Source organism: Somniosus microcephalus, chromosome 11, assembly GCF_052327205.1.
Source record: "Somniosus microcephalus isolate GS21.2 chromosome 11, FLI_Smic_1.0, whole genome shotgun sequence".
NCBI lineage: Eukaryota > Metazoa > Chordata > Chondrichthyes > Squaliformes > Somniosidae > Somniosus > Somniosus microcephalus.
In genome coordinates this window covers 138,708,450-138,735,285 of record NC_140997.1, presented here as the reverse complement: position 1 = coordinate 138,735,285, position 26,836 = coordinate 138,708,450, and positions in this window count along the sequence as shown.

The following is a 26,836-nucleotide window of genomic DNA, read 5'->3' as shown; positions in this document are numbered from 1 at the left end:
GAGGTAGAGCAATCCCAGGTAGTAGAGTCGGGGCCGGCGCCGATGTGTCCAACTCGACACCGGAGGCTCGGTCCGGGCGCAGTGGATGGCGAGGATGGATCCCTCGTGAATCAGATCATAATGCCCCACAGCGCACAACAGCTGAGGGCAATGATAAGTCACATCCCAAAACTCTCCGAGTCAGGAGATCCCTCCGTCCATTTTAGGGACGTGGAGCAGACCGCAGCAGTTAATGACTGCGACGGGGTTGAACAGTCTAAAATGCTGCTGTTCTCCCTGGACAGCTCGCTCCTCCAGTGTCTCCCTGACGAGAGCAAGAGAGGGCACAAGGAGTATGAGGAGTTACGGGACGAGATCCTGGAGATTATAGGGGAGGGTGACAGAAGTCCGTTCCTCTGATTGGAAAGGACGATACAGCTAGAGGGAGAACCCCCACGGGTTTTCGCCGGAAGGTTGTGGCCAGTGTATCGGCGCAGCTGCCCGGGCGGGCCGGCCCGGCCGGCCCGGGCCGGGCTGAATAATGACCAAAAGGCTCATTGGCTCCGGTGCCTGGTCGCCAATTGCTTGCCACAGGTGAGGGAGCAGGCCAAAACATGGTTTGACCCCGCTAACCCCGCTCCACGGAAGAGTTAGTTCTTGATCAGCTCACGATAGGTTACAGGAACAACAAGAGTAGGGATGTGCCTTCCTCAAAGGGAAAGGTGCATGAGGCGAGGCCTGCAGCTCCTGCTAAAAAGGAATGGCATCAGGAGGGGAATCGCCCTCCCCAAGCCAAGAGCAGTTGTTACGGGTGTGGGAAGGAAGGTCACTGGCGCCGGGACTGTAAAAATCCCTGGAAGGATTTAAAGGGAAAAACTCCCTCAGCCCCAGCCCAAGCGCCCGTCCGGGAGAAGGGAGCCGATGTGTCGATCCATCCCGATACGATCGAGTCGGTCTTAGAGGCAATGCGGTCTCTAATGACCTCACAGGGGAAAGTGGCAGTCGTCAACAGCCCTGTTGCTCCCCCAACCCAAACCGCAGAGCCCAAGTGACTGAAGCCCGCGCAGCCCGTCTACCTGTGTCCGCTCCGCTATGACGCGTGGAGAAGACCCGTTGTGGAGATGGAGGTGGAGAAGGAAAAGGGTAGTTACCTGTTGGATACGGGAGCATCATGTACCGTGATCCACACAGCTAAGCCTTTTGCCTCACCTCTGTCTACCCAGGCTCCATTCTCAGTCGCGGGTTTCACAGGCAAAGAACAGGCTGGCGCGTACTCCATCCCGCTCTCCATTCATTTGGGAGCACTCCACACCACATGGACATGTATCCTGTTGAAGTGGAATGAGGGGGGTGGTAAAGGCATCCTCGGGTCTGATTTCTTGGTGGAACACGGGATCCTCGTGGACCTCAGAAATCACTGTCTCTGGGGAGCCGGGAATGGGTTGGGCAAGGTAGTCGTGATCCCAGGGAAGGGAGAAAAGGGGACCCTGTGCACCATGAAGCCGTCAGGGGGTTACGACCTCGAGCTTCTGGTCACGGACGTCCCAACGGACTTGCAAGCGTATGTGTCGGAAAACCTGACTGCGTTTGCCACCCACAAGCACGACTGTGGGAGAGTCACTGGGTTTGAGGTCAGAGTAGACGGGGACCCCATGATCCGACCCCAAAAGCAGTATAACTTCCCCAAGGAGGCAGAACCCGACATGGAGATAGCAATATCTTCATTGGTGAAGCAGGGCGTGTTGAGGCCAATAGCCACTCACGTGAACTCCCCATTATGGCCGGTAAAGAAGCCGGACAATTCGTGGAGGGCTACGGTGGACTATAGAGTCCTCAACAGTAACATCCCAGCCTGCGCGCCCACGGTAGCAGCAGTTGCCGACCTAATAGGGAGTATTCCAGCATCGGCGACCGCGTTCACGGTGCTGGATATCTCGAATGGTTTTTGGTCCATTCCGCTGCGGCGGGAGGATCAGTACAAGTTTGCTTTTACTTTTAAAGGGCAACAGTACACTTGGAACTGCCTGCCACAGGGTTTTCACAACAGCCCCAGCATTTTCCATCAGTGCATGGCAGGAAGTCTAAAAGAATTTAGCCAGCCCAATCAGATAGTGCAGTATGTGGACGACTTGCTCCTGTTCACGGACTCAAGAGAGGAGCACGGCCCACTATTAGCCGAATTATTGGGGCTATTGGAGAGGAAGGGTTTCAAAGTAAACCCAAAGAAAGCACGGATCGGCCAGCAAGAGGTGAAATTCCTGGGTCTGGCCATCCGAGCTGGGGAAAGAGCCATAGATAAGGCTAGGCGGGAATCGGTGCAGGACTTGCCGATTCCGAACACAGTAACGGGTGTGAGGTCCTTTCTGGGACTGACCGGGTACTGCAGAGATTTCATCGAGGACTATGCAGCCACAGCAGCCCCGCTACTCCGACTCTTACACAAGGGGGTCGAGTGGTCTTGGGACGAGGGTTGTCAGGCAGCATTCGAGAAGTTGAAAAGGGATCTGCAGACCGCGCCAGCCCTAGGGGCCATAGATGGGTGGGAGGAGTTTTTCCTGGAAGTGGCCGCTGGTGGGGACAGCCTGAGCGCCGTGCTGCTCCAGGAGCGACACGGCAAGCTGAGACCAGTGGTCTATTCCTCCAGGATGCTCACGGATGTGGAGAGGAGTTTTTCCAATTGCGAACGGCATCTCCTGGCCACGCATTGGGCTGTGAACAGATCAGTGATCTTCACAGGAACCTCTCCCATCACTCTCCTCACCCATCACACCCCCACAAAGATGCTTCTGGATGGAAGGATTAAGGATGGGACCGTAAGCAGCGCTCGGATTGCGCGCTGGACCCTCCTCCTTTCCCAGTTGGATCTCAGAGTTAAAGGTCTTTGCGAGCCGAAGCTCGCGGCGAACCTGGTATATCCCGGAACGGCCCATCGGTGTTCCGTCGAAGGGGTATGGGAGGTCAACATAGGTTTACGGGCCGGGATACACCCCACAGGCCGCGAGATCTACGTAGACGGTTCCAGCACGGTATCTGCTGGCGAACGACTCACAGGGTGTGGAGTTTATGACCCTACGGCAGACATTGCCCTGGCGATTAAGCTCCCCAGCACTATGAGCGCACAGCAGGCTGAACTGTCCGCGGTGGCGTACGTGGTTACCCACCCCGAGATCTTCCCAACCCCATACACGATTTGCTCGGACAGCATGTTCACATGCAATTCGTGCACGGAGTACCTCGCCATCTGGTCCCGCCGCAGATATACCTCCGCGGACGGACAACCTTTAACAGTTAAGCCCTTGCTGGAAAAGATCCTGGCAGCAGTGGGGGAGGAAGGGGAGGTGTTCATCCACAAGGTGAAGGCTCATTCCACCACAGAACCCCGCAGTCAGGGCAACCAGCAGGCGGATGCGCTAGCCAGGGAGGGTGCCCGCAATGGCATTTTCTGGGACCCCTATGGACCCGGACCCGTGGCAGCGATCCGAGGAAGGGAGGGAACTCCAGGGAACACAGGGGTGACACCGCCCCTAGACCTAAAGACCGTCCAAACCCTAGATCCCGCCCTAAAAACAGTCCTCAAAGCCATTACTGAGGGCAAGCAAGTAGAGGGTCCGTACAGTACGGCAGCCCTCTCAGTCAAGGAAGGCATGCTGTTCCAAGAGGAACAGTGGGTTGTGCCGCAGCAGCACCGGAGGGAATTCCTTCAACTGGCCCATGAGGGTCCAGGGGCAGGACACCCCGGGCCTGAGGTTACCTGGCAACGGGTAGAGCAGGCGGGATGGTGGCCGGGACTTCGAGACGATGTCCGCGAGTTCTGTGCAAGTTGTCTTGTGTGCACCGCGAACAACCCAGACCCCCAGAAAAGGAAGGTGCCTATGGGGCACATCAGGAGGGTAGAGGGACCATGGCAGTCGATACAGGTCGACTACATAGGGCCCCTGCCCACCACACAGGGAGGCTATAAGTACTGCCTTGTCCTGGTGGATGTGTTTAACAAGTGGGTAGAAGCCTTCCCATGTAGAACAGCTACGGCGCTGGGTACTGCTAAGATCTTGGTCCGGGAAGTGTTCTCACGGTGGGGGCTCCCCCGTTTTGTGGAGTCCGACCGAGGGAGTCAGTTCACCGGTCAAGTGATGCAGAACACCTTCATGCTCTTGGGCATCGAAGGGAAGTGGCACGTAGCGTACAATCCCCAGTCATCCGGGATCGTTGAACGTATGAACCGGACCCTCAAGGAAAAGCTGAGGAAAGAGGTGATGGGCTCGCCCCAGAAATGGGCGGAGATCCTGCCTCTAATCCTCATGGGGATCCGGGCCAGCCAGTCCAAGAGTACGGGGCACTCCCCGCACGAGTTAATGACTGGAAGGATCATGCGAACACCCACCCATGTACTAGCCCCGGTGCTCACCGAGGGCCAGCTCCAAGAGGTGAATCAGGACAAGTTCGTCCAAACCCTCTTGGAGCACCTGAAACGGATTTATGAGCAAGCGGCTGGGAACATGGCGAGACAGCATCAGGGCAATCGACTGTTGCTGGAACCTCGTAAGCAGCAAGAGTGGGAAGTCGGAGCCCAGGTCATGGTTAGGAACTATGCCTGAGTAGGGAGTCTTGAACCACTGTACATGGGGCCTTACAGCATTGTAGACAAGGCCAGCCCCATGGTTTATGCAGTGAAGGTACCCCGACGTACTAAATGGTTTCACATTAACCAGTGTAAACTGTTTAAGCCGGGTGCACAAGGGCCAACAACAGGGGCCAGGTCTGAGGACAAAAATCCTCAGCCTGCGACAGAGTCACAGACCACACAGGCTGGAACTGTAGCCTGCGTGAAGGGAGGAGTCGTCCCATCGGAGTGGGAGGTCTCCCCTCTAGTTTGGGATTCGGACGAGGAAGAGCCCGAACAGCTCGACCCCGCCCTTGACCCGATCACGGAGGAGGAAGAGTCGGAGGACGAAGATCCCGCTCTCGACTCAAGCTTAGGGGAGGTAGGGATTGGGGGCGGAGACTCACCACCTGTAGGGACAGGTGAGGTGGAGTCGGATGCCACAGATCCCGGCCCCGGGGGGGCAGAGCCTGAGGAAAGGGAGCCGGAGCCGGCAGCTGTGGTGGGACCACAGGCTGTCACGGTGAAGGTCCCGATCCCCGGTCCATTAGCCCTGGGAGCCTCGCCCAAGGCGCCCCCTCGTAGGTCGCTTCGGACGCCTCAGCCCAGAAAGACTTGGCCAGATTCTCCTTACTCCCCCCAACCTCGGCCCAGGGTAGCCCCAGGAAGGCACGGTTCCCGTTCAGCATCAACAGGCTGCGGGGGATCAAAGCCGAAGGTCAGTGCAGCCCCGCCACAGGGAGCGGCACGCTGCAGCCCTCACAGGAATTAGGTAGGCCGCCCAAAGGAGGGCGGCGCTGTACATAAGTTTAGGTAATGATGTTAAGTTTAAGTAATTTTAATGTTAGTTTAAGGTATGTAAAGTTTAAGATGATGGGGATGTTTTAAAAAGGTAGTTTTCGGAGTCTGCCCAGTATGTGTGTGTGTTTGGAAGCGGGGTCAGGGGACGCCAGCGTCCGTTTAATTAAGCCAGCACCTATTGGGAGCCTGGCTACATCATCTTATCGATTACAGAAACCAGGAATACAATGGAGAGGATTCTCGTGGTACTCGCGGCGATCGGGTGCGGGTTGGCCTACCGAGGCCGCACCAAGGACGTCATCGTGTTCGGATGCTCCGGGGACACAGCCCCCATCGCGACGGATGGGACGGGGAAGCGAGAGGTTGAGGAAACCGCCACCTACTTCCACGAAGGGAGATGGCCAGGATGGCTGGGGTCGAATTCCACAGAATACTCCAGCAAATCCGGGTTTGCCTACCAAGAGACTTCATTACGGTGCCCTCGGGTGAGGATCATTGCACCCAGAGTCAGCGTTACCGTGGGAAAGAGGATCTGTTTGGTGTGTAGATGGTGGTGGCTGCGAAAGCTGGGAAAGAATATGAAGAACTCTACAATCGAGTGGGAGCGACTGGGTAACAATACCCATCGGACAATTACGGGGACTCACGGACAGTTACGTGTGTGTTGGGACAAATGGTGGGAACCAGATGAAGGGATATATGTCTGCATGTGGGGTTCGAAGCGCGCTTGCCCCAAGGGCATATCCATCTTTTTCCAGAGGCAGTGGCAGGATGAAGGAAAAGGGATGAGGTGGGACGTCAGCACCCGGGCGTGCGGAGCCCCCTTCTCCCCGATTCCGGTAAACGCCACTGAACTCATCACCCGCCCACGCAAGCCCCTGCCCACGATTCCAGTAGCACTAGCCCAGAAGGAAGGGTGCCCCACCACCACAAAGGGGCCCGGGAACGGTTTAGTATTGGTACCCACCGGTCAGGTGCTGTACCAAGGGGTACACTACGCGGTGGCCTCAGTGATTTTAAACCTCACTGAGGTATGATTGCCGGAGTGGTGTCCCAAGGAAATGGAACAATTGTACCAGGTCCTGTTAACCAAAATGTTCAGACAATTTTATGAATTTGACTTTGCCGACATCGACAAAGCCAAATTGTACACCACACCACAGGAAGTTTTGGATCGGGTAGGGAGGCAAAGAAGGGGTACTGTAAATGACATTTTCACTGCTTTTAGTACCGGGACATCTGTTGTCAACGCTCTAGACAACATGGAGCTGCAGACACAGGTTAATGGTTTAAAGGCCCAGTTAAGGAACATACTGACAAACGAAAATAAGGTAGTGGGCTCTGAACTACATGAGGATCAGGCCATGACACTACACTTAAAAGAAATAATCGCTGAGCTGGAGAAACACGCTAGAACGGTAAATGCACTCATTAGGGAGGATCGGAATGCGTCCGATCAGGCAGCACAGAACGAGGCTTGTGTGCTATACGGGGCGTGGTTACTGGGCGAGGGCCGCAGTAATCTGGAGGATTTAAAACAAGGTTTGGTCCCGTCCTGGATCAGCAACAAGCACTTGCAAGCGCTCCACCCTTTTGAGAATGCATTAAGTCCGTGCCAGCTCAGACTAGCTGCAGAGGCGTACCCAGTCCCAGTGGACTGCGGACGCTCGAATCACACTATCATGGGAATAGTGGTAAGGATGCCAGTGTTGGGTCCCACAGCAAAGCCCGCCCCGGTATACAGGGTGGAGAACATTGGAGTCATACAGGGGGTGCGCACATTCGTTACGCAGTGGTCCCGCCTTACATCATCAGATGGGAGCGTACGATGACAGGCACCGACCTCTCGGGGTGTCGTAGCCGGGGAGCACACATCATCCTGTGTCCCCAGCACTTGAATGCCTTTTTGAAACCACAGTGCGGGTTCAGAGCCGCTAGCGCGAAGCCGATAAATTGCACCATGGAGACAATGGCAAAGGACCATGTGCCCCCGCAGGTGGCATATATCGGAGGTGGGACATACTGTGTCACCACTGCAGCGCCTCACTACCAACACGGACAGCACGGGTGGTGTCCGGTCAGTGACAGCAGTTTCTGTTTCAAACCCAGGGCTGAAGTTCAAGTGGCACAACAGCGAATTGTCCCCGTTCCTGTACCTTCCACCGTTCACCTCACTGTGAAAGAGAATTTCATGGATTTGTAGCGATTCGTTGCGCATTTTGGTTATGTCATTCCCCCTCTCCCCGAACACCTCACCAAGATTTTAAAAGCTGTAATAGTCTCACAGAAGCATTTTTACACATTAGAGCAGAAGGCTTTAGAGATAGGGAACGACATATTAGACATAGTCACCCCACCATGGTGGGACCTGTTCACTAATATAGAGATCCCACCCTGGATTAGAATAGCGTCCCACATCCTAGTAGTGTGTCAGGTTTTGATTGTAGTATTTTTACTGGTCGTGCATTGCAAGAGAGGCAAACGCCTCCAGAGGCACGAGAACACAGGAGAATGGAGAGAACGCTACGTACGAGTGGGTGAGGAGGACACCCCAGTTTAAGCTGCTAAGTATTAAAGGATAAAGCATCCCTCCACTCTTGGTTTTAGTCACTGTATGATTTAAGTGTGTGAATACTGTTGTGTTATAGCCGTTCAGAAGGTTTTCTGTTTTCTTTGAGTAATAAAATGTGTATACAGGTGGTGAAAGGGGTATCGGCCCCTTCACATCTGAAAGATGAATGTGTTATAGTTTAAGGTAGTACTGCCTATGATTGTCCAACTGTACACAAGGTAATTTTTCTGAAATGGGAACTGCATGTGTCGTGGGGGTTATAGATAGCTAATTACCAGGAATGTTTGGATGTGGGGAATCAGGGAAAATTTGCTCACCAAGGGTCAATTGATACTTTAAGCAAGCTATCAGTATCACAGGAGGGACTGTAAGATTCAAAATTTTCATTAATAACCACGCAGTAAATTAGGGTTAATAAGACAGTTTTATTGACCAAAAGATGCTTGTACAGAGAAACCTTTGATAAAAGGGCACACAAAATGGCCGCTGGACCTCGTGACCAGTTTCTGGGACCATTTGAATTTCTGTTACTGCAAGTCAGACAGGCTTGTGGATTGAGGACATTAAGCCCGCGAAAACCAGTTTCGGGAAACCGAAACTCAGGGAACTGAGCATACATATTAATTAGATTATAAGTACAGGACAGTTTTGGGTAGCAGGATGAGGCCCATCAAGAAATGGGCGGACAATTGAACGAACACTTAAACCCATTTACTGTACAAAGAAAAGCCGTTTAACAGCCATCAAGGGCAATCTCCAGACCGATCAATATACAAACCGAGTTACGGTGACAAAGCAAAGACATTATCGGCCCAGGAAGGCCAGTTCAGCTATCACCGACTCCCGTTATGAAGACAAAACACCCCTGCAGAGAATTCTGCCCGCCAAAAATATTACAAAGACAGGACTATGATCTGGCGGGAGATAAGAATGTTCCAAAAGGGTATAACTGTGGATTGAAAAGGTCCATCAGTACGCTTCGTAGCTTGGCTTCACTTCACGCTTCGGAACTTCTACAGTAGCTTCACTTCGGTTTTCATTTCTTCAACGCTTCAGGACAGACTCTTCGGTTAAGGCAGCACTTCGGTTTCGGAACGTGGTCGGTGTTCGGCCAGGCAAGGCCCGGCCACGACGGGAAGACGACGAGGGTGGCCCGGGTACTTTTGTCGGGAGATCATCGACGACCCAGGCCGAAGAAGAAGACACCCTCAGAAGGATAATCATTATGACTGTATAAGAGGACACTCCGGGCCCAGCACTCCAGTGCCTCAACAGCCCTTCGGTAACGGTAATACAGGTGCATTCAGTGCTTCAACACCACGCCGGTAACGGATTCATCCGTGGCGAGCGCTCACCAAGGCTGTATCGGCAGCCTCATCGCGGGAGAACCAAGAGGAAAACAAGCTGCGCCAGAAGTTTCCAAATCCACGTGACGACGGAAAGCTGTGCCAAAAAGGCTGCGAACCCCTTTTTCGCAATTCTGAAAGTGGTGAGGATGATCCCGAGTTCCTCAAGTCGAAACTTAGTTAGGTCTAGGGGAGGGGGTTAAGGGTAGTTGTAATGTGTTACCCCTTTTACGATGTGCCGTGTGTTGAGTCTGTATGTCCCAGTTAGGTTTAGGATCAATCACTGGACACAGACAACAAGAATAACTTTTAACAGGTCTTTACTATTCGAAGGTCAGGGCTGAACTGCCCAGCAAATCCTTGCACAACACTTATATACCAGTGTGGTCACCACCGGTATTACAGTATACAGCAGCCAAGAGAAAGTAGTACATCTCTTAAGGTAGTTCTCTTAAGGTGGAACAGGTTACATACACCACAATCCTCCCTTTTTAGCTTAACAGTTATATCCCCATTTAACATAACATAATAACATATATATGTACAACTTCATGCAAAACAGTTCAAAGATTCAGTCTCTGAGGAGGCCTCCTGATTCGAGTTGGATAATGCCTTTCAGGGGTCTCTGATTCTCGTTGCTGGGGTGACTCATCTAGATGGTCTCTTATGGATTGGACATCATCATCAGGTACATTCACTTCTGAGGTAGATGCTTCAGGTTCACTAACTTCTTCCACGGTTGTCTCTGCCATAACCATGGGTTCGACCCTTGTTCTCGATTCTACCAGTTGGTCAGCATGACGCCGTATTACATTTTCACCAATATCTACCGTGTACATCAGGGGTCCTTGTCTGGCCCGAATTGTTCCAGATTGCCATTTCTCGTTTTTATAATCCCGGGCTAACACTGGTTGTCCTATTTCGAAACTCCGAGTGGTCTTGTTATTTATATGCTGGAACTGTTTGTTTTCAACTTCCCTCCGCACATTTGGTTTTAACAAGTCCAACCTGGACCGCAACCTCCTGTTGTAGAACATCATGGCAGGACTTTGGTTTGTCACTGCATGAGTGGCGTTTCGATATGCCAGTAGGAATTTGTCCACCTTGTGTTGCAGTGGAATCTGATCTTCGCTCATGGCCTTTATTGCTTTTTTAAACGTTTGTACAAATCTCTCGGCCAACCCGTTTGTAGCCGGATGATATGGGGCAGAGGTATAATGTTTCACCCCATTCTTCTTCATGAATCCCTGGAATTCTTCTGACATGAACTGCGGTCCGTTGTCTGAACATATTTGTTCTGGCAATCCATTTCTCGCAAATATCGTTCTTAACACCGCGATCGTCTTTTCCGAGGTAGTGCTGGTCATCTTAATCACTTCTGGCCATTTAGAATGTGCGTCCACCGCAATTAAAAACATGGAGTCCATGAAAGGACCCGCAAAGTCAATATGTACATGTTGCCATGGGGTTGAAGGCCATTCCCATGGATGCAGCGGTGCAATCAGAGGTGCATTTTGCACTTTTTGGCACCCTGAGCAGCTTTTCGTCAGCTCCTCTATCTGTTGGTTGATACCCAGCCACCACACATAAGCCCTAGCAAGGCTTTTCATCTTGACTCCCCCCAGATGACCTTCATGCAGTTCCTTTAGAACTCTCTCTCTTAACTTAGGAGGAATAATCTGTAAGGACCGGAACTCGGTGGACCCAACTGCAGTAAGGCAAACTGAGGCAGAGGTAAGGTTGCAAAATAAAGGTAGACTTTACTTGACATAAACAAAATAACAACAGTACAGAATACAGGCAAGCAGACCAGCACAAGGTATCTCCAGGCAGTGCAACTCAAGACTGAGCAAAGAACATAAAGTGAACACCACTTAAATAGTAGGCATCTAACAATGCACAGGTGAATACAATAATGAATAAAGAAGGACACAATTAAGAGAGTTCATGGAGCCCTCTGGTGGCGAGGTGAGGCAGAGTCTGGGTCATTCCTTACATAATCACCCTTGTTCCATACATCAATGTTCCTTGACAGACGGACAGCTGTTCTCGTCTTGCTGAGAATGCCAGTAACAGTGGATCACCATGTGCTGGCCATCCCTTCACTGTCACTTCGTAGACCCTGGACAGTGTCGGGTCATTCCTGGTTTCTCTTTCAATACTTGCATTGGTGACTGGTAAACATTCGATGATGGTCGAGTGAAATAACTCAACAGGGTCAACCGTCGGTGCCTCCTCCTCTGTAGGTAGTGGCAGGCACGACAGCCCATCAGCATTACCATGCTGCTTTGTACCTTTGAATTCTATCTGATATTGATGTGCCCCTAGGAAAAGGGACCATCTCTGGAGCCTCTGTGCTGTCATCACCGAAACACCCTTCTTAGGGTTAAAAATGGTTACCAACGGCTGGTGGTCTGTCAGAAGCGTAAACTTTTGGCCCTGCAAGTAATGATTAAACTTCTTTACTCCCCACACAAGGCTGAACGCCTCCCTATCTATCTGAGCATAGTTGCGCTCAGCGGAGGTCAATGATCTGGATGCGAACACAACTGGCCTCTCCTGGCCATTTGGCAATTTGTGTGAGAGTACTGCCCCAATACCATATGGAGAAGCATCACAAGCCAAACGAATAGGCAGCGTTGGGTTGAAGTGAGCCAACACTTCCTCTGAGGTGATCAATGCCTTGCTTTCGCGAAAGGCCCTCTTACAGTCCTCGCTCCACTTCCATGGTACTCCCTTCTGCAAAAGAGCGTTCAGCGGGTGCAGCACCGTGGATAAATTTGGCAGAAACTTATGGTAATAGTTAATCAACCCTAGAAACGACCTCAATTGGGATACATTATCCGGAGCGGGAGCCTTCACAACAGCTTCGATCTTGTCAGGAGACTTATGAAGCCCCTCCTGGTCAATGACATGACCACAGTACGAGATCCGCTTCTGAAAGAATTCACATTTCTGGCGATTAACTCGAAGACCATATTCTTTCAATCTGGTGAGCACCAGTTCCAGGTTTGCAAGGTGTTCCTCGTCATCATCACCTGTAATCAGAATATCGTCCAGGTAACATTGTGTACCTGGAATTCCCTGTAATACCTGCTCCATGGCCCTCTGCCAAATTGCTGGAGCCGATGCCACTCCAAAAACCAGTCTATTATACCGGTACAAGCCTCTATGCGTGTTGTGACTCTTCCTCAACTTCCATCTGTAAGTACGCCTGCGCCAGGTCTATCTTGGTGAAGTGTTTCCCGCCAGACAATGAAGCGAAGATATCCTCAATCCGTGGAAGCGGATACTGCACCGTGTGAAGCACCGGATTAACAGTGATCTTGAAATCACCACAGATGCGAACCTTCCCCGGTTCCCCCGGCTTGTTGCTCGATGAACGCTTCATGACTGGGACAATGGGCGTGGCCCACTCACTCCAGTCTACCTTAGACAGTACTCCTGAACTGTGGTGTATGTGCCTTTAAGAGCAATTATGGTGTATGTGCCTTTAAGAGCCCCAGGTGTGCGTAATGCCGGTAATTGCCACTTGGGCTATATAAGCCTGTGTATTGTGTATATCCTTTAGAAACCCCCCCCAGACTTGCTTAGTAAATACCTATGAACCAACTCCTGTCTTCAGTGTCTTTATCTACACACGGACACTACAGTGGCGACGAAGTGGAAACAGACTTACCTGCAATTCGGCAGCACCTCAAGGACATCGATTCCTCCAGCGTCCAGAAGACTCAAGGAAGTAAGAGAAACTGTGGTTTCACCAGCTGGCCAAGCTGGTGACAGGTACTGCGCTTATCCTTCCTGGGCATCAGGCTGGAGCTCCAGCGGCGGGCTCTACAGCTGAGACAGGCAGCGAAATCGGAGGCAAGCAATAACGGACTGGGAGGGTGCACTCGAGAGACAGCCGGCGCGGCAAGCAGGTCAGCGTTTAGACCTCCGTTGGGAACGAGTCTCCAACAGTGAATAAACGGAAACCACAGTAAAACAGCGTTGTTATCGGTAGCAGCAGCGGGAAAGCGCGGGAAGCGCCATATCGTTGCTACAGAGAGAAAAAAAAAAAGCGCGGGAAGTGCCATATCTTTTCTGAAATGCCTAAATCTGGTGATATTGAGGCTTTTGATGGCGAAATAGAAGATTGGACCACATACGTGGAAAGAGTAGAGGTTTATTGCACTGCAAATGGAATAACAGATGAAACAAAAGCTTCAGTACTTCTGAACTTAATGGGCGCGAAGACATACGGGCTGTTACGAAATTTAATCACTCCAGCCAAACCAAAGGACAAGACTTTTAAAGAAATTGTTGATACCCTGCAGGAGCATTTAAACCCAACACCGCTGCTGATAGCGGAACGATTCAAGTTCTTCAAGAGAAATCAACACAAGAATGAAAGTAACGCTGATTACCTAACCGAATTAAGAAAGCTATCAAAGTACTGCCAATTCGGAGCAGGACTATCGGATTATCTTCGAGACAAATTTGTTTGCGGTCTCTTAAGTGAAGGAACACAAAAAAGACTGCTTTCTGAAAAAGATTTAACATTGGACAAAGCTTTCAGTATGGCTGTATCATACGAAGCAGCAGCAAAAGGAGCTGCAGAGATAACAAGAGACACAAGACTTCGGCACCCATAAAATGACACAGGAGTTCGGAAGATGTTATCGCTGCGGCAGATCCACCCATAACCAGAGGGACTGCTGGTTCAAGGGCAAAGCATGCAGGCAATGTGGTAAGATTGGACACATTGCACGGGTATGCCAATCTGGACAAAATAAATCCACTGACAGAAAACAAAAAATCAATAAAGAAAAGTACAGGAAGGTACAAATGATGACGGACAATAGCTCCGAAGACCAGAATAGCGATAGCGACTCCGGAAACAAGAGACTAAGCTGTCTCAAATTACATAATGTACTTACCAAAGAGGATTACCAAACCATTTGGGTTACCCTCACAATAGCAGGGTCCCCAGTTAAAATGGAGCTAGATACAGGATCAGCTCTAACCGTAATAAATCGACGAGATTACGAGAGGCTATTTTCGCATATACCTCTAAAAGACACATCCATTATCTTAAAAACATATACGGGGCAGAAAGTCTACCCCAAAGGAAAAATAAGGGTGCCTGTGGTATACAACGGCAAAGAAATACAAAAGTTGTATTTATACATTCTACAAGATGGTGGTCCACCGTTGTTGGGACGTGAATGGATAAGGAAGATACGTTTAGACTGGCACTCCATTCAGGCACTGATGGTGACCAGTAAGGAAAAAAACAATGATGACATCATACCTGAACGATTAAAAGACATCTTGGCCAACGTCAAGAGAAACTAGGAACCTTGAAAGGCATCACCGCCTCAATAAAAGTGGAAGATACAGCAATTCCAAAATTTTTTAAGGCAAGACCGGTGCCATACGCAATACATCCGGCAGTCGAGGCAGAGCTGAAGAATTTGGAAAAGGCAGGCGTATTATCCAAAATAGATTGGAGCGAATGGGCAACACCCATCGTTCCAGTCATGAAAAAAAACATTGAAAAGTAACTCTGAGGAACAGAAAAAAATTCGCATCTGTGGGGACTTTAAGGTGACTGTAAACCCGGTCCTTCACACGGTACAGTATCCTCTTCCGAGGATAGAAGATATTTTCGCCTCACTATCCGGAGGGAAACGTTTCACAAAAATTGACTTGGCACAAGCATATCTACAGATGGAGGTTGAGGAGACCTCTAAAAAGTATCTCACAATAAACACACACAAAGGCCTGTACCAGTACAATCGACTGGTTTTTGGAATAGCATCAGCTCCAGCTATCTGGCAAAGAGCTATGGAGCAAGTCCTGCAAGGGATTCCGGGGACTCAATGCTACCTAGACGACATCCTTATAACAGGAGAAAACGACAACGAGCACCTTGCCAATTTGGAGCAGGTGCTCACTAGGCTGAAAGAACGGGGCCTACGAGCAAATCGCCCCAAGTGCGAATTTTTCCAAAATCAGATATCATATTGTGGCCACATAATTAATAAGGAAGGGTTGCATAAGTCACCTGAAAAAATTGAAGCAGTTATAAAAGCCCCAGCACCTGAAAATGTTTCACAATTAAGGTCATTCCTGGGATTAATAAATTACTATCATAAATTTTTACCGAACTTATCAACTATTCTACACCCTCTTAATGATCTTCTACAGACAGGAGTGATTTTAAAATGGAACGAAGACTGTAAACGTGCCTTCCATAAATGTAAAGACTTAATCACATCCGAGAAAATTTTGGCTCATTACAACCCATCACTACCAATCAGACTGGTGTGCGATGCATCCCCTTACGGCATAGGAGCGGTATTGGCTTGGAACGGCCGATAGCTTTTGCGTCACGCTCATTGAATTCAGCTGAGCGTAACTATGCCCAGATAGACAGGGAAGCACTCAGCCTGGTATGGGGAGTGAAGAAATTCAACCATTACCTACACGGACAAAAATTTACCTTGCTGACTGACCATCAACCCCTCATCTCCATATTCAACCCTAAAAAAGGTGTCCCCATTATGACGGCACAAAGACTACAGAGGTGGTCCCTTTTTCTAGGGGCACACCAATACAACATTGAATACAAAGGGTCAAAACAGCATGGGAATGCTGACGGTTTATCACGCCTACCGTTGCCAACGATAGAAGAGGCACCTACAGTAGACCCAGTAGAGATATTCCACTCTACCATAGTGGAATGTCTACCGGTGACAAATTCTGCCATTGAAAGGGAGACAAGAAATGACCCTACTCTCTCACGGGTCTACGATTTAACAGTGAAGGGATGGCCAGCACATGGCGAACCACTGTTGCCAGCATTCTCGCAAAGAAGAGAACAGCTGTCAGTGTGCCGAGGAACCTTGATGAGTGGATCCAGAGTGGTGATTCCACCCAAACTCCAGGATAAAGTGCTAAAGGAGCTTCACGAGGGGCATCTGGGTGGAGTGAAAATGAAGAACCTAGCTAAGGCGTTTGTATGGTGGCCAGGTATTGATGGAGACATCGAAGACATTACGAAGAGCTGCCTAGGATGCCAGAAGGTCCAAAATGCTCCGCCACAGGCCCCTCTACATCCATGGGAGTGGCCCTCATCTCCCTGGCAAAGGGTGCACATCGACTTTGCTGGTCCATTTATGGACTCCATGTTCTTAATCGCAGTTGATGCACACTCCAAGTGGCCGGAGGTAATAAAGATGTCCTCCACCACCACGGAAAAAACCATCACAGTATTAAGGACCATATTTGCCAGGAATGGGCTGCCGGAGCAGATATGTTCTGATAATGGACCGCAATTTGTGTCCGAAGAATTCAGAAAGTTCTTAAAGAACAATGGGGTAAAGCACTACACGTCCGCCCCATACCATCCCGCCACCAATGGATTGGCTGAAAGGTTTGTCCAGACCTTCAAGAAGGCCATCAAGGCCATGGGTAATGAAGACATAAAACTTCAGCACAAGGTGGATAACTTCTTATTTGCATATAGGAATGCAACGCATATGGTTACTAACCAAACTCCCGCCATGATGTTCTACAATAGAAACCTAAGATGCCGGCTGGATTTGGTCAAGCCCAACATCCGAAGGGACGTGGAGAACCGGCAGTTTCAGGGCATGAATGAAAGGCCAACTAGGGCCTTCCAGATAGGCCAACCGGTTTTGGCCCGGGACTACCGTACCGAGAAATGGCAGCCTGGAACTATCTGCACACGATTAGGACCACTGATGTATACCGTGGACATCGGAGACAGCATAATAAGGCGCCATGCTGACCAAATCATCAAGTCATCCGAAAAGGGACAACCTACACCACCACTCTATACATCTAACGATGAAGTAGAGGTACCCATATCTACCTCCGATCCGGTGATACTGGAGCCCGATGAACCCGACACTGGCCTTCAAGCCGAATCAGCCTTGCCAGAAGAACCTACTACACCACCAGAAACTACTACACCCCCGAGGCGTTATCCGGACCGAGTCAGGAAGCCGCCTGAGAGACTAACTTATAATTAATTAATACAGCAATGTATATTATTTTGCATATAACATGTAATTAATAATTACTTAAAGTATGATGTACTAGTTAGCTAGAAGGGGAGGAATTGTGGTGTATGTGCCTTTAAGAGCAATTATGGTATATGTGCCTTTAAGAGCCCCAGGTGTGCGTAATGCCGGTAATTGCCACTTGGGCTATATAAGCCTGTGTATTGTGTATATCCTTTAGAAACCCCCCCCCCAGACTTGCTTAGTATGAACCAACTCCTGTCTTCAGTGTCTTTATCTACACACGGACACTACATGAACGTTCTAGCCCTTCCAGCTCAGCTTCCACAGCAGGTCGTATTGCATAAGGTACCGGTCTGGCTTTGAAAAATTTCGGGTTTGCATGTTCTTCAATCTTGATGTTTGCCGTAATTCCTCTCAGCGTTCCCAGTCCTTGTTGGAACACCTCTTTAGCATCGTCCAATATTCTGGACAATCGTTTAGGTTTGACATCTTTTGTACCGGAATCTACCGTTAGTGCTTTTAAGGAATGCCAGTCCATATTTATTTCCCTAATCCACTCCCGTCCCAGTAGTGGTGGACCTCCCTCAGGTAGCACATATAAGTCCATTCCTCGGCTTTCTTTGCCCTTGTGGACCACCTTTACCTCTATCTTCCCGATGGGGTATACTCTTTGCCCCGTGTATGTTTTCAGTACAATCTCCGTATCCCGTAGGGGAATATGTGGGAATAACCTTTTGTAATCTTTCTTATTCATGACCGTCAATGCCGATCCAGTGTCCAATTCCATCTTCACTTGGACTCCTGCTATCTGAAGTGTGACCCAAATTGTTTGGAGGTCTGCTTCCTTACCAACATTGTGTACTCTTAGACTACCCAGTTCATTACTGCTGGCGTCTGAATCTGACTTCTGTTCGTTCGAACTGTTCTCTGTCACCTTGTGTACCTTTTTGTACTTTTCCTGCGGTGACTTTTTGTTGCTGGTCTTCTTTCCTGACCGGCATACTTTAGCTATGTGACCAAGCCTGCCACATTTTCTGCATTCCTGATTTTTGAACCAGCACTGGTTCTGATCGTGTGTTGTCTTTCCACAACGATAACATTTTACTGTACTCAAGACCATTTGATTGGTACAGAGTTCCGGTGACCGTAGCTGCATTTCCGCCGTGCCTCTTGCTGCGGCTTCTTGCGATGCTGCAATAGTGACAGCTTTATCAAGCGTAAGATCATTCTCTTCAAGCAGTCGCTTTTGTGTTCCTTCTTTTAACAATCCACACACAAATTTATCTCTCAGCGCATCTGCTAGCCCTGTCCCAAACTGACAGTACTTCGATAGCTTACGTAGTTCAATTAAAAATTCAGCGTTGCTTTCATCTTTCAACTGCGTTCTTCTGTAAAATTTAAATCGTTCCGCTATCATCAGCGGCGTGGGGTTTAAATGATTTTTCAGGACAGTAACAATATTCGCCAAGGTCTGATCCGCCGGTTTATTTGGTGATAGAAGGTGCTTCAATAGCCCGTATGTCTTCGCCCCCATTGAGCTTAATAAGGTTAATGCTTTCTCATCATCTGGTACCTTATTTGCTTTACAATAAACTTCCAGGCGTTCTACATACGTGGTCCAATCTTCGACATCACTATCAAATGTATTAATGCTCCCATGTTTAGGCATCCTTGCAAGTTTTTAAAATTTTTAAAGTTTTTTAAAATGGTGGCTTCCCGCGCTTGTCTTCTTCCCCCGCCTACGAAAATGGCGGCTTCCCGTGCTTGGCGGTCTTTCCCGCGCTCGTCTTCTTCCCCCGCCGACTACAATGGCGGATTCCCGCGTTTGCCTTCTTCCCCCGCTGGCTGCAATGGCGATTGCCTTGCTGCTGCCGTTCTCGCCTCCCCAGCGGTTCTCACTCCCCGACGCTGTTTTGCCTCGCAGCCCCACTTGCAGCCCGGTCCTGTACACCGGCTGCGTTTGAGTTCTCCGCGGCTCTCGAGCCTTAAGCTGCCCCAGTCGCTGCGCCTCTCGGCCTCGATTGCAGCCCGGCCCTTTCTACCGGCCGTGGTCGAGCTCTCCGCCCTTATTCCTCCGTTTTCCCTCCCCTACTCCACAGTCAATGCGGCCGACTTTCTGCTCGTGTCGCTGATCGGCTTACCCACCACCGTGGTAGAAGGGATGATCACTGCCTGTCGCTGATGGAGGGCTTCGTGGTCAGAATTCTTTTTCTTTTTAACCCGGGTTCTCGATGCCTCCCGTGCGATGGTGCTCAGCAGGATGATGAGGGCGGATGCCTCTTCTCGACGCCCGTTTTGAGGACGAAGCTGCCTTGGATGTAAATTTGCCGCAGGGTAAGATCGGACTCGTCGCCACTGTTGAGTCTGTATGTCCCAGTTAGGTTTAGGATCAATCACTGGACACGGACAACAAGAATAACTTTTAACAGGTCTTTACTATTCGAAGGTCAGGGCTGAACTGCCCAGCAAATCCTTGCACAACACTTATATACCGGTGTGGTCACCACCGGTATTACAGTATTACAGTATGCAGCAGCCAAGAGAAAGTAGTACATCTCTTAAGGTAGTTCTCTTAAGGTGGAACAGGTTACATACACCACACCGTGTGTTCCCCATTTCCATAGAGTTAAGTTTATAGATATGTGCATGCTTGTAGTTGCTTTAATCTGTGCTTATGACATGTATTTTATAATGCTGCAAACTGTTTAATAAAAGCATCCATTTCGTGCTATTCAACCTGGTCTATTGAGTTTTCTCTGCACTACAGTTCCCTGCACCTAAGTCCAAGGTCTAGAACCGTAGGGAAGAGTGGGTCGAACCACTCAAGGGTAATTATTGCAAGAAGCCTGGCAGGAGACCAGAGCAAGCAAGAGAAACCCCCTACAGCTTCGGCCGCGAGCGCCACACCGTCCGTAGCCGTCGACCTGGCCAGGGCTGCTTGTACCTGCTCAGGGAGCTGGCTCAGGAACAGTTCACGAAATATAAAACACTGCGGCTCAGACCCGAGGAGGGTGAGCATGTGGCTCATCAACTCGGAAGGCTTAGCATCGCCTAACCCAGGGAGTGCGAGCAAGCGTCGTGCGCGCTCCGCCTTTGTGAGACCGAATACTTGCATGAGCGTTTCGTACTTGTTCTCCATGGGCGGGGTCTCCAGCAGGCTGATAATGCGGGAAGCCGTCGAGCTGTCCAGTGCGGAGACCACATAAAGGTAACGGGTCTGATGCAGCACGATGTTTCGCAGTTGGAACTGAGCCTCCGCTTGAACGAACCAGGAGGCTGCCTGTTGTTCCCAAAATTGAGGGAGCTTCAAACTCGCTGCATTTACATCCATCTTGTTCTCGAGCTTGCCTCCGCGAAAATCGTCCGCGAAGCTTCGGGGTCACCAATGTAGGAATCAACGGATTCCTATCTAAAATCACCTGAGGTCGAGTCAGTTCAGTAAATTAACCGAATTTAATTAAACTGGTGAACAAAACAAAAACATGCAGGAGCAACAGCTAACAGGTCTATACAGTAGCTTGTTCCACGAGGTCTGAACTCAGAACCTCCCACCTCTGACGTCATGACGTCATCATGTTTCCCGCCACTCGGGGCACCACGTGACCAACGTGATGACGTCATCGCGTTGTTTCAGGGTTTTTACAGAAAGCTTGTTTACACTCAGCAAACGGACATAGGTGCTGTAACATTGCTTTAAAGACAGTTATTCATTTGTACAGGAGTTCATTGGTGGTTTTACCACATTAGAACATTTTGCTATGTTAAAGGCACTATATAAATTCAAATTGCTGTTGTTGTTCATAGGAACAGGAGGAGGAGGCCGGTCAGCCCCTCGAGCATGTTCCGCCATTCAATTAGATCATGACTGATCTGTAACTCAACCCCATTTACCTACCTTTGCTCCATATCCCTCGATACACTTACCCAACAAAAATCTATCCATCTCAGCCTTGAAAGTTACAAGAATAAGTTAGAAATTACAAGAAGACATTAATAAACTTGCAGAATGGGCATAGAATTGGCAAATGAAATTCAACACAGATAAATGTGAGGCATTACATTTTAGTAAGAAAAATAGGGAGGTCACACATTATTTGGAAAATAATCTAAATGGGGTGGAGGAGCAAAGGGATCTCGGAGAACAAATACACAAATCACTAAAAGTATCGACACAGATTAACAAGGCCATAAAAAAAGCAAACCAGGCACTAGGGTTTATTTCTAGAGATATAGAATTGAAAAGTAGGGAAGTTATGCTAAACCTGTATCGAACCTTGGTTAGACCACACTTGGAGTACTGTGTACAGTTCTGGTCGCCATATTATAAAAAGGATATAGAGGCACTGGAGAGGATGCAGAGAAGATTTACACGGGTGATACCAGAAATGTGAGGGTACACATATCAGGAAAGGATGAACAGGCTGGGTCTCTTTTCTCTTGAAAAGAGAAGGCTGAGGGGTGACCTAATAGAGGTCTTTAAAATTATGAAAGGTTTTGATAGAGTGGATACAGAGAGAACGTTTCCACTTGTGGGGAAGAGCATAACTAGAGGCCTCAATATAAGATAGTCACCAAGAAATCCAATAGGGAATTCAGAAGAAACTTCTTTACCCAGAGAGTGGTGAGAATGTGGAACTCGCTACCGCAGGGAGTGGTTGAAGCGAATAGTGTAGATACATTTAAGGGGTGGTTAGATAAGCATATGAGGGAGAAGGGAATATAGGGTTATGTTAATAGATTTAGATGAGGACAGATGGGGGGGGAGGCTCATGTGGAGCATAAACGCTGGCATGTACTGGATGGGCCGAATGGCCTGTTTCTGTGCCGAATATCAAATGTAGTGCTATGTAATGAAATCTCCAAATGATCCCCAGCATCCACAGCTTTTTGGGTGAGAGAGTTCCAGATATCCGCTACCCTTTGTGTGGAAAAAAGTGCTTCTTGATTTCATTCCTGAACGGCCTAGCTCTAATTCTGGGCACCGCACCTCAGGAAGGACCTATTGGCCTTGGAGGGGGTGCAAGCGCAGATTCACCAGAATGATACCGGAGGCTAAAAGGGTTAAATTATGAGAACAGGTTGCACAGACTAGGCTTGGATTCCATTGGATTCATTCCTGCATTTCTAATTCAGTGAATCACTGTAAATCAGCACTAACAGATGCTGAGTATTAACTATAGCAGTGACCAGAGTTTGAGGTTATAAATTGGTGAGATTGGTAAGAATAATTCCTCAGATAGCTGACGTGTTAATGGCTTTGAACAGCCAGTCTATCAATAAGCTCAAGGCTAAGTATGTAATGAACAACATTCAGAGCTTACAAGACCTTGTCCTCATGAGCGGTGTGGTAGAGCCATTCTCCTTCCTTCCCTGGAAGGACAGGCATTAACTTCTGGAATGTTGGGTCGATGATCCCGCTTTTGTCAGCTTTGGTTCCGACTGAACCACCTTACGCATGAGTGACTACATCTGAACTAACAACAGAAAATGCTGGAAACACTCAGCAGGTCAGGCAACATCGAGGAGAGAGAAACAGAGTTAACGTTTCAGGTCGAGGACCCTTCGTCAGAACTGGAAAAGGTTAGAGAAGAGAGATTTTTAAGCAGAGGCAGGGAGGAGGGGAGGAAAGAACAAAGGGAAGGTCTGTGATAGGATGGAAGAACAAAGGGAAGGTCTGTGATAGGCTGGAAGGCAGGAGAGATTGACTGACAAAAGAGGATGATGGTGCAAGGCAAAAAGAGAGGTAATGGGACAAGCTAAGAAACAAAAGATGTCTCTGGATGAGGTGTGAATGGCGATGGTAGAATTATCAATGGCTACCATGTGAGAAAACAAGGGGAAAAAAATATAGTCTGAAATTGTTGAACTCGATGTTGAGTCCAGAAGGTTGTAAAGTGCCTCATCGAAAGATGAGGTGCTGCTCCTCGAGCTTACATTGAACTTCATTGGAACAGTGTAAGAGGCCGAGGACCGAGAGATCAGAGTGGGAGTGGGGCGGAGAATTAAAGTGACAGGCGACCGGAAGCTCGGGGTCCCGCTTGTGGACTGAACTGAGGTGTCTGATCTGGCTTAAGAACATAGGAACAGGAGGAGACCATTCAGCCCCTCGAGCCTGTTCCGCCATTCAATTAGCTCATGGCTGATCTGTACATAGGAACAGGAGGAGGCCGTTCAGCCCCTTGAACCTGTTCCGCCATTCAATTAGCTCATGGCTGATCTGTACATAGGAACAGGAGGAGGCCGTTCAGCCCCTCGAGCCTGTTCCGCCATTCAATTAGCTCATGGCTGATCTGTACATAGGAACAGGAGGAGGCCGTTCAGCCCCTTGAACCTGTTCCGCCATTCAATTAGCTCATGGCTGATCTGTACATAGGAACAGGAGGAGGCCGTTCAGCCCCTTGAACCTGTTCCGCCATTCAATTAGCTCATGGCTGATCTGTACATAGGAACAGGAGGAGGCCATTCGGCCCCTTGAGCCTGTTCCGCCATTCAATTAGCTCATGGCTGATCTGTACACAGGAACAGGAGGAGGCCGTTCAGCCCCTTGAACCTGTTCCGCCATTCAATTAGCTCATGGCTGATCTGTACACAGGAACAGGAGGAGGCCGTTCAGCCCCTTGAACCTGTTCCGCCATTCAATTAGCTCATGGCTGATCTGTACATAGGAACAGGAGGAGGCCATTCGGCCCCTTGAGCCTGTTCCGCCATTCAATTAGCTCATGGCTTATCGGTATCTGATCTCCATTTACCCGCCTTAGCTCCATAACCCTTAATACCCTTGCTGAACAAAATCTATCAATCTCAGTTTTAAAATTTTCAATTGACCCCCGGCCTCAACAGCTTTTTGTGGGAAAGAGAGTTCCAGATTTCCACTGCCCTTTGTGTGAAGAAGTGCTTCCCGACATCACCCCTGAACGGCCTGGCTCTAATTTTAAGGCTATGCCCCCTTGTTCTGGACTCCCCCCACCAGAGGAAATAGATTCTCTTTATCTATCTGATCAACTCCTTTAATCATTAACACCTCGATTAGATCGCTGCTTAATAGGATCATAGAATGATAGAATGTTACAGCACAGCAGAATTACGATCGCCGAATCCCTCACCATTAACATCCTGGGGGGTCACCATTGACCAGAAATTTAACTGGACCAGCCACACAAATACAGTGGCTACAAGAGCAGGTCAGAGGCTGGGTATTCTGCAGCGAGTGTCTCACCTCCTGACTCCCCAAAGCCTTTCCACCATCTACAGGACACAAGTCAGGAGTGCAATAGAATACTCTCCACTTGCCTGGATGAGTGCAGCTCCAACAACACTCAAGAAGCTCGACACCATCCAAGGCAAAGCAGCCCGCTTGACTGGCACCCCACCCACCACCTTAAACATTCACTCCCTCCACCACTGCCGTACTGTGGCTGCAGTGTGTACCATCTACAAGATGCACTGCAGCAACTCACCAAGGCTTCTTCAGCAGCACCTTCCAAACCCGCGACCTCTTCCACCTAGAAGGACAAGGGCAGCAGGCGCATGGGAACACCACCACCTCCAAGTTCCCCTCCAAGTCACATACCATCCTGACTTAGACGTATATCACTGATCCTTCATCGTCGCTGGGTCAAAATCCTGGAACTCCCTCCCTAACAGCACTGTGGGAGTACCTTCAACACACGGACTGCAGCGGTTCAAGAAGGCAGCTCACCACCACCTTCTCAAGGGCAATTAGGGATGGGCAGTAAATTCTGGCCTTGCCAGTGACACCCACATCCCATGAATGAATTTTTAAAAAGGATCATTGGGCTCATCGTGCCTATGCTGGCTCCTTGGCAGAGCTATCCAATTAGTCCCACTACCCATAGCCCTGTAAATTTAGTCCCTTCAAGTACTTATCTGATTCCCTTTTGAAAGTTACTGTTGAACTGCTTCCACTGCCCTTTCAGGCAGCGTGTTCCAGATCACAACAACTCGCTGTGTAAAAAAGGTCCTCCCTCACAACGCCTCTGGTTATTTGGCCAATCCCCTTAAATCCGTGTCCTTCTGCCACTGCAAACAGTCTCTCCTTATTTACCTGATCAAAACTGCTCACCTTCTATACTCGAGGGAATACAAGTCTGGTCTGTGCAACCTGTCCTCATAATTCACTCTCGTCTCCCTCTCTGATCTTCGGCACTTATAACGTTATGTGACGCTTTTTTCTGCTACCTTCTGTTGTTTTGCTCTCTATCCTAATGCGGTGTACCTGTAAAAGCTCCTTTCTGTGTCTACTAGATAAATGTTCTTACAGAGCTAAGTTTTTTCCTGGCAGTTTGATACAACTGAGTGGCTTGCTAGGCCATTTCAGAGGGCAGTTAAGAGTCAACCACATTTTTAAAAATTCTTTTTTTAAATATTTGTTGATGGGATGTGGGCGTCGCTGGCAAGGTCAGCATTTATTGCTCATCCCTAGTTGCCCTTGAGAAGGTGGTGGTGAGCCGCCTTCTTGAACCGCTGCAGTCCACGTGGTGAAGGTACTCCCACAGTGCTGTTAGGGAGGGAGTTCCAGGGTTTTGACCCAGCGACGATGAAGGATTGGCGATATACTTCTAAGTCAGGGTGGTGTGTGATTTGGAGGGGAACTTGGAGGTGGTGGTGTTCCCTTGCGCCTGCTGCCCTTGTCCTTCTAGGTGGAAGAGGTCGCGGGTTTGGGAGGTGCTGCCGAAGAAGCCTTAGCGAGTTGCTGCAGTGCATCTTGTAGATGGTACACACTGCAGCCACGGTGTGCTGGTGGTGGAGGGAGTGAGTGTTTAAGGTGGTGGATGGAGTGCCAATCAAGCGGGCTGCTTTGTCCTGGATGGAGTCGAGCTTCTTGAGTGTTGTTGGAGCTGCACTCATCCAGGCAAGTGGAGAGTATTCCATCACACTCCTTACTTGTGCCTTGCAGATGGTGGAAAGGCTTTGGAGAGTCAGGAGATGAGACACTCGCTGCAGAATACCCAGCCTCTGACCTGCTCTAGTAGCCATAGTATTTATGTGGCTGGTCCAGTTAAGTTTCTGGTCAATGGTGACTCCCAGGATGTTGATGGTGGGGGATTTGGCGGTGGTGATGTCATTGAATGTCAAGGGGAGGTGGTTAGACTCTCACTTGTTGGAGATAGTCATTGCCTGGCACTTGTGTGGCGCGCTGTGGGTCTGGACATATATGCCAGACCGGGTAAGGACGGCAGATTTCCTTCCCTGAAGGACATTGGTGAACCAGATGGGTTTTTACGACAATCCGGTAGTTTCATGGTCACCATTACTGACACTAGCTTTTTATTCCAGTGTTATTTAATTAATTGAATTTAAATTCCCGAGCTGCCGTGGTAGGATTTGAACTCATGTCTCCAGATCATTAGTCCAGGCCTCTGGGTTCCTAGTCTAGTAACGTTACCGCTATGCTATCGAGAGATTTAAAAGGGTGAAGGGATTCGATCAGGTAGATACGGAGAAACTAGTTCAAGCGGACACAATCTTAAAATTAGAGCCA